The 8,649-nt window shown below is 40.9% G+C and overlaps 1 long non-coding RNA gene across 1 annotated transcript; it reads right to left on the reverse strand.

The window, feature by feature from the left end:
• Positions 1–698: 698 nt before the first annotated feature.
• LOC141272663 (uncharacterized) lies at positions 699–8,627 on the reverse strand. Its single transcript, XR_012322026.1, has 3 exons — positions 8,528–8,627; positions 915–999; positions 699–832 (listed from the first exon to the last, which is right to left on the reverse strand). It is a non-coding gene; the product is annotated as an uncharacterized lncRNA (long non-coding RNA).
• Positions 8,628–8,649: the final 22 nt, after the last annotated feature.

The raw sequence follows: 8,649 nt of genomic DNA on the forward strand, positions 1-8,649 counted from the left end.
TTGTAAAGGAAATGTTAATAAGACTTTCATTTCTGAAAGCCCAAAATGTACGATTTATACACATGGGGTGGTTTGTCATAAAATGCTACCTCGCAATCATCATGGTTTCCTGTACTTTAATTGCATTTCACTAACTCACTAGACTTGACTCTACATTTACATACTACTGCCCCCTGGTGATACCTAGACTGAATGGATCACAAGATTATTTTAGCAAAAGTTCGCTGTTCAGCATCTTGTTTCCATCTGTTCTCAACAGAAAATCATACTCAATAAATCACAGGAAACTGGTGAAACCTTTTCAAGAAATCACAGCTAAGATATCTTAATAAAGTCCATTCATGACTCAAAGTTTCAAGAACATGTTTCAAATCGCGACATGAACTTTTAAATTAATGTTATATACAGTCTCGCATTAAATGACTATGGGTACAGACAAATCACCATAACCAATGTAAAGACTACTGGATAACAAATAAAAAATGATATAAGACTCCGCTATGAGACAGCAGGGATAGCAGTTGTACAATGGCAGCTGTCGATAGCAATTTATAATATGAGGATATAATAAGTTCTTACTTAATTGCTCGTTATATGTTGTATACAACTTTTTCCTAAATGTACATTAAATTACTAACAAACTTTATTATATAGCCATTTTTTATTCCTTTATTATTAACCATACCATTCTGAATTGTTTCGCCTTTTATTCTTTTGATTGCTTCCTTTTTGGGATCCGTTCTCCAATTTGTATGTGGTACCTCACTCCAAATCAATATGACCAAAAGACGTAATGGTCTTGATACCATTAGAAGGCATAGTAATGTCAAGACTGTCAAATTAAAGAATTTCAGCATATTTTTACTTGGCTCTTTAGTCTCCCCCTCGCCCTCCATCTATTTGCTCAATCTTACCTTTCCAGTGGAAAAACAAAGGATATGGATATTTTGATTGATTCTTATCTGTGATGATTATTTAGCATTGGGCTTGTACTTTTACCTAAAATGATTAAAACAGATTTAAATAAATTGTGAAAATGTGCACTTTATATTTCTGTTGGACCAAAATCCTTTTTCTACCTAGATGTGACGCTGAGTCACTTCTCATGGCCAAGCCGTGACACGGGATAGTCAAGGAGTTAGAGGTCAAAAGCCAGGAGGCTATGTCACAAATAGAAGGGAGAGACAAAGGTGTAGTCAAGTAACGTTCCGAGGTCAGAATACCAGGATAGCGGATTAGAGCAGAAGGGGTTAAACAGACGAATGGTCAGAATGAGGTCCAAGCTCAGGCAAGGAAAGATCTATTCACAGAGAACAAGGCACAGAGACGCAAACCTCACACAAGCTGAATGTACATCTGGCACAGGTCTGGAGTAACAGCCCAGTAAAATAGCCTGGCAATTACCTGGGATAATAAACACCTGGAGATAGCCAGCGCTTCCCAGTCTCAGATTGGACGGCCGAGCTGTCAATCAAAGTACTGACAGCTTCAGTACGCCCCTGTACCAGATTGGATGGCTGAGCTGTCAGTAACTGCATCCCAGATACACTGAGGGGTAGAACCGTGACACTAGATAGTTCTATCAGTGAGCTCATCTCCCCAGCCACAATCCTCTACTTAAAGATGCACTCCAATCAAAGTTTTCATCCTCTTAATATATTGCAATCATCAAATTATATAGCGCTGTGTAGCTACAATTGCTCATTTTGCTTTTCTACCCAGCAAATTCTTCTCTATGTAGAAACAGGAAGTCTCGTTTCCTTGCAAAAATCTTTCCCCTCTTCAACTCCTGACCCAGCTGCTCCCTCCTCCCGTCCGCCAGGGACTTTTGCAGTAACTCAAGACTCATGCAGGGAAAATAGACTTCCTGTTTCTATATAGAGCTGAGGATTTAACTGGTCAGTTTTTAATCATGTGATGTCATAGACCTAATGGAAAAGAAAAGAATGAACTGGGTAAAAAGGCAAAAGGAGCAATTGTAAGTACACAGTGCTAGAAAATATGATGATCACAATATATTAAGAAGATAAAAACTTTGATGGGAGTGCTTCTTTAAACTGGATATTAACGTATGCCCATCCCTCAGAAAATGAATGGACAGTGTTTCTACCACACATCTGCTGATTCAATCTATGTAACAAGATATGTTTTCCAAATGCAACTAATAAATCTCCTTTCACTCGTGGTCTTTGACTGAGCTCTGAGTTTCCCTAGTTCTATTGATTGGTATTACCTCTCAGAATCTCTTATCACAAAAACTACGGTATTTTAAAAAAAACTTCAAATCACTAGATGCGCTCCAGGAAAACTGACACAAAAACACAGTCCTGAAGGTCAATTATCCCCTCGTGGGAAAATGTGAGCCACCATGTGTAAAGGAATGATATGTTTGTCCTGCTGTAGCTCCAATAATAATTTTCTTCCCAATGGAGATAATCTAGATGACAGCCATGCTCAGTTGACAAGCTAGCAGAGCGACAGTTACTAATTTATAATAATTAGTGGATTAAAGAAACAGAATCAGGACTTTAGGGAGGAATTGGAAAAAATATAATGTATTTTTATCTATAGACTTGACATGCTATTAAACTATGAACAAGAAAAGTACAAAACTTCCTTATTTAATTTATGCTGAATAGTTATCCTCTGTCAGAAGACTATTTTGGTGGCATCTCCCAAATTTTTTTTCTCCAGATTTTGGAGCAGTCGTCTTTTATGATATTTGCTTAGGATCAGTTACATGGGATGATAACAATGTGGCATGCACTAAAACTAAATAAAGGGGTTAAATATCTTAAAGGGTTACTCCTCCCAAAAAACAAGTTATCCCCTATCCATAAGATAAGGGATAGCTTACTGATTGCTGGATTCTGACTACAAGGACCTCCAGTGATCCTGAGATCGGGGCTCTGGAACTCTGAGAATGGGACTCGGTAGCCCAGTTTGAATTGAGAAGAGGCCATCTCTATACATAACTAAGAAATAAAGTTGTACTCTGTAGTGTTATAGCATGTGAACATGATATATATGAGATTTGGATAGCATTACGGTTCTAGATAATAGGAAAAACGAAGATACTTAGCACTTAATTTCCCCAATTCATACATGCTTAGCAGCCACAGCAAGGCGACCTTCATTGCTGGGAACTTATCCTAATGTGACTCCTCTCATGGGCTGATAGCCTACAATTATATGGGTAGGTAGGATCTTGCTGTGATTAAAACTGCCACGGGCTGATGGGTAGAGTACTCAGTCAGAGAGACTATATATAAATAACAAAAGACTGATTGTCACGTCCAAACAGAAAACTGGTGTGTACAGGTGCAAACTAAGAGTAGCCATCTCTATACATAACTAACAAATATAGTTGTACTCTGTAGCGCTATAGAATGTAAACATAAAATATATGAAATTTGAATAGCATTACTGCTCTAGATAACAGGAAAAAACTAAGATACTTAGCACATTATTTGGCCAATTCATGTATGCCAATTAGCCAACGACAATGTGATCTCCTTTTACAGGGAACCTATCCCAATGTGATTCCCTTTCTTTTAGATATGGCCAACCCTCAGGTAACACTAAATGAAGGTCAATGGACACAGGTGGCTGAATTGAAGAAATTGCTTCATCAGCCATTTACAGTGACTAAAAAATGTAACTCCTGGCATTTTTATTAAGGAGTGGAAGAACTTGTTATTTTGCCTGTCCCAAAGAGGAGGTTTAATCGCAGATGGCATTGGTGCTTCAATGAAACGGAGAGAGACACTGCTATTATAAAATAAAACTCTTCTGGCAGCTGTTTATGTGAACCCAAGTCATCGTATATTGCTGGATGATCAACAGCTTACTAAAGGAAAAGAAGCTCTGATTGAGGTAGCAGTTGGGATGAGTGGGCTACAGGACGGCCAAGAGCAAGAGGACTTGGGTTCCGCCAGTGCTGCTGCAGTTTCTTCAGCCTCATCAGATGAGGAGTTTAATTTTGAAAAGTATTTAGACGACATGGAGCATGCAAAGCGTTGCCGCAGGGAAAAAGATTCCACACCCATAGAAAACAGATTGACCATATTTCAGCAAAATTTTTCACTTGCTCTCAAAGAAGTACAAGAGTTCAGTTGTTCATCAAAACTGACTGTGCACGAAGCAATTTCTTTATACCCTGAAATTGTTAGAGATGTTGCCCATGTGGTTACTGCTTTGCCACTGACCCAATTTAGTGTAGAGAGGTTGTTCTCTAGCCTTAAAATAATTAGGTCAGATTTGAGGTCATCTATGAAGGATGATCTGACGGAGGTGATACTATTATTCAGTACGGTTTCGTTGAAAACTGTTTTTTTCCCACTTACTGCATAGTGTATAATAGTTGGAAATATACAAAAGTTCTTTTGTTCTAAAGTTGTATTCCAATAAATATATATTATGCTCTATCTAAATAGCTTGATAATTGTATCATAATAATGATTAAAAGCCTGATGCTACCATTTTACTACAGTAAATTTATCACTTAAACATGAGCCATGTGTGAGGGAGTCGGAGAGTCGGTGTCATGGAAATTGAGGAGTCGGAGTTGGAGTCGGAGGTTTGGCTTACCGATTCCACAGCCCTGAATAAAACCCTAGGGGCTCGCTTTCACTTGCAATTAAATCGGACGAATGCAATCCGATAAACAATCGGATTGCATTCGGACCAATTTAATCCTATGAGTGTGTGCTCAGTGGCATTTTTTTTTCCAGCGCTGATCGGATTGGAAAAAAACGCAGCATGCTGCGATTGCATGCTGGATTCGGATCTCATTCACCCATATAATCTATAACACCCGAGTGCAGTGCGATACCCGCCAATGTCAGCAGCAGAGGAGATGGAGAAATTGATTTCTCCGTCCCCTCCGCAGCTGTGCTGCGATCCTCTCCGTGTGAGAGGATCGCAGCACGGAACACTGACATTCGGCTCCCGCTCGCAGCAGAGCAGGAGCCGAATGTCACTAGCATCTCGCATAGCATAGTGGGACCTCGGCCTAACACTAACACAACCCGAATACTAACCCTAACCCTATCCCAAGAGATCTATTCACTATACTGAGGCAGAAAAGTTACTCTGGACTCTGTCTGGCCTCTGTTTAGCGGTGTCCTTTTTTCAGAGGTTCACAAACTGTGGCCGACGGCACTTTTATGTATCACTGTAAACGTACTGACCCGAAGAATAAAGCTGCCTGATCAATTTTACCACACGCGGAACGGCATAAAAAAAATAATAAAAAAACTCCGGAATTGTTGTTTTTTGTTTATTCTGCCTCCCAAAAAACGAAACAGAAAGCGAACAAAAAATGTCACGTGCCCGAAAATGGTACCAATAAAAACGTCAACTTGTCCCGCAAGAAACAAGCCGTCACATGACTCTGCCGACCGAAATATGGAAAAATTATAGCTCTCAAAATATGGCGATGCAAAAACTTGTTTTTGCAAAAAAAAAAGCGTCTGTTTGTGTGTGTGACGGCTGGCAAACATAAAAACCCGACATAAATCTGGTATCGCTGTAATCTCACCGACCCGAAGAATAAAGTCGTCTAATCACTTATACCGCATGAGGAAGGCCTAAAAAAAAAATAAATAAAACCAATTCTTCACCTGCTGCTAATTTGCTCATTCCGCCTCCCAAAGCTCAATGCTCACGCCGAGGAGCCAGGGAGAATGACTCGCTCCAGCGAGCGGGCCCCGGAGCTGTGCTCAGTGAGTGGTGTCCTGTCACCTACTGAGCTCAGCGCAGCTTCGGGGCTTGCTCGCAGTAGCGAGTCATTCTTCCCGGCTCCTCTGCGTGAGTGGTCAGGTGGATTACAGCGGAGGACATCTTCGGACAGGTGAGTATAAGGATTTTTTTTATTTTATTCTTATTTTTACACCAGGACACAGCGGGAGCAGAATACTACTCTCATCATTGTCACTTGCTCACGCTGATCGCAGTACAAGCAGGAGGCAATGATGAGGGCAGCGTTCAGCACCCGGCGCTTTGGAACAGAGCTAACTGTGTACTGATTCCCAGGCGCCGGTACGTGTCACACTGATGACACATGGATGTCATCCATGTGTCATCAGTGTGGGACGTTTTGCAACCCATGCAGCGCGAAAAAAATGGACATGTCAAGGTGTTTTGCCCACAGACACACGGTCCGTGGAAACAAACTGACATGTGCACAGGCTCATTAATTTGAATGGGTCTGCATGTGTATGTGTCTCGGGTACATTTGGAAACTGTCACCACACATACCGGGCACACTGACGTGTGAAAGAGGCCTAACTCTGCTGCCTCATTATAGTGAATGGATCCCTCAGGGGTTCATCTGAATTACGTAGAAGCTGTGTATATGGAGTCTGCATACTATTCTAGGAAAATCTGCGCTCCAGGAGGCAGATAGCGCTCCGTCCATCCCGAGTCTCACCGTGTGGCTAAGCTGTGCTGTACAGCCACATATAGGGTATTTCTACATTCAGCAAAAATTGTGTGACACATTTTGGTGCCATTTTTACCCATTTCCCAGTGTGAAAATGTAAAATCTGGGGCTAAAACAAAACTTTGGTGGTAAAAATGTAATTATTCTTTCTTCACCGCCCAATAGTGTAAAATTCTGTGAGGTACATGTGGTTTCAACATGCTCAGTGCACCCCAAGATGAATTCATTGAGAGGTGTAGTTTGTAAAAAAGGGTCTCTTATGTGGGGGGATTCTGCTGTTGTGGCACTTAGGGGTTCTGCCAATGTAACATGGCACCGTCAAACCAGCCCAGCAAAATATGAACTCCAATATGGCGTTTCTTCCCTTCTGCGCCTTGCACTGTGTCTCAAAAGTAGTTTTCGACCACATATGGGGTATCTGCGTGCTCACTCAGGAGAAATTGCACAACAAATTTTGGTGTCCACTTTCTCTTGTTACCCTCGTGAAAATATTTTCTTTTCGGCTAAAATAAAATTTTTGTGGAAAATCTTAGATTTTTTTTATTTTCACAAATTAACGTTAGAATATTCTGCGAAGCACCTGAGGGTTCAAGGTTCTCACCACACATAGAGATAAATTCATTGGGGGGTCTAGTTTCCAAAAAGGAGGCACTTGTTGGGCATTTCCACTGTTTACGCACATCAGGGGCTCTCCAAACACAACATGGCATCCGCTCTCAATTCCAGCAAGTTTTGCGTTGACAAAGTCAAACGGTGCTCCTTCCCTTCCAAGCCCTGTTATGCGCCCAAACAATGTTTTTTCTCCACATATGGGGTATCAGCGTACTCAGGAGAAATCGCGCAACAACTTTTGGGGTCCAATATCTCCTGTTACCCTTGTGAAAATAAAAAAAATTGGGGCTAGAAGATCCTTTTTGTGGAAAAAAGTGATTTTTTTTTATTTTCACAGCTCTACATTATAAACTTTTGTGAAACACTTGGGAGTTCAAAGTGCTCACCACACATCTAGATAAGTTCCTTAAGGGGTCTAGTTTCCAAAATGGTGACACTTGTGGGGGCGTTTCCACTGTTTAGGCACATCAGGGGCTCTCCAAACGCAACATGGCATCCACTTATTATTCAAGTAAATTTTACATTCAAAAAGTCAAATGGCGCTCCTTCCCTTCCGAACCCTGCCGTGCGCCCAAACAGTGGTTTTCCCCCACATATGGGGTATCTCCGTGCACAGGAGAAGTTGCACAACTAATTTTGGGGTCCATTTTTTTCCTGTTAATTTTTACGAAAATAAAAAAAATTGGGTCTAAAGTAACATTTTTGTGAAAAAAGTTAAATGTTCATTTTTTTCTTCCACATTAAAAAAATTCCTGTGAAGCACCTGAAGGGTTAATAAACTTCTTGAATGTGGTTTTGAGCACCTTGAGGGGTGCAGTTTTTAGAATGGTGTCACTTTTGGATATTTTCTGTCATAAAGGCCCCTCAAAGTCACTTCAAATGTGATGTGGTCCCTATAAAAATGGTTTTGTAAATTTTGTTGGAAAAATGAGAAATCGCTGGTCAACTTTTAACCCTTATAGCTTCCTAACAAAAAAAAAATGTTGCTTCCAAAATTGTGCTGATGTAAAGTAGACAGTTGGGAAATGTTATTTATTAACTATTTTGTGTGACTTATCTCTCTGATTTAAGGGCATGAAAATTCAAAGTTTGAAAATTGCAAAATTTTCGCCAAATTTCCGTTTTTTTCACAAATAAACGCAAGTGATATCGAACAAATTTTTCCACAATCATGAAGTACAATATGTCACGAAAAAACAATCTCAGAATCAGGGGGATCCGTTGAAGCGTTCCAGAGTTATTACCTCATAAAGTGACAGTGGTCAGAATTGTAAAAATTGGCCTGGTCATTAACGTGCAAACCACCCGCGGGAGTAAAGGGGTTAAAATCAGACAAGCAGATTGCGAGCAATTTGTAACGAGCCGTGTCATTTCTTGTCCTCCTACTTCCCAATACAGAAGCCTGAGCTCACGGTGACCGACACAAACTATTGGCTTTAATTCACTTGTAATGTGACCAGGGCAACTTACTGAGCCCGGAGCAGCGAGGGAGGAGCTGGAGCTCGGTCACCACCTCACACCTGTACCGCTCACATCACTGCTATCCAGGCAACAAGAGCTTCCCGCCTCCCCTCAGCAGCTCCGCCCTGTCA

The sequence above is a fragment of the Phyllobates terribilis genome, unplaced genomic scaffold, assembly GCF_046119375.1.
Source record: "Phyllobates terribilis strain yellow unplaced genomic scaffold, ASM4611937v1 Scaffold_5__5_contigs__length_657084704, whole genome shotgun sequence".
Lineage (NCBI taxonomy): Eukaryota > Metazoa > Chordata > Amphibia > Anura > Dendrobatidae > Phyllobates > Phyllobates terribilis.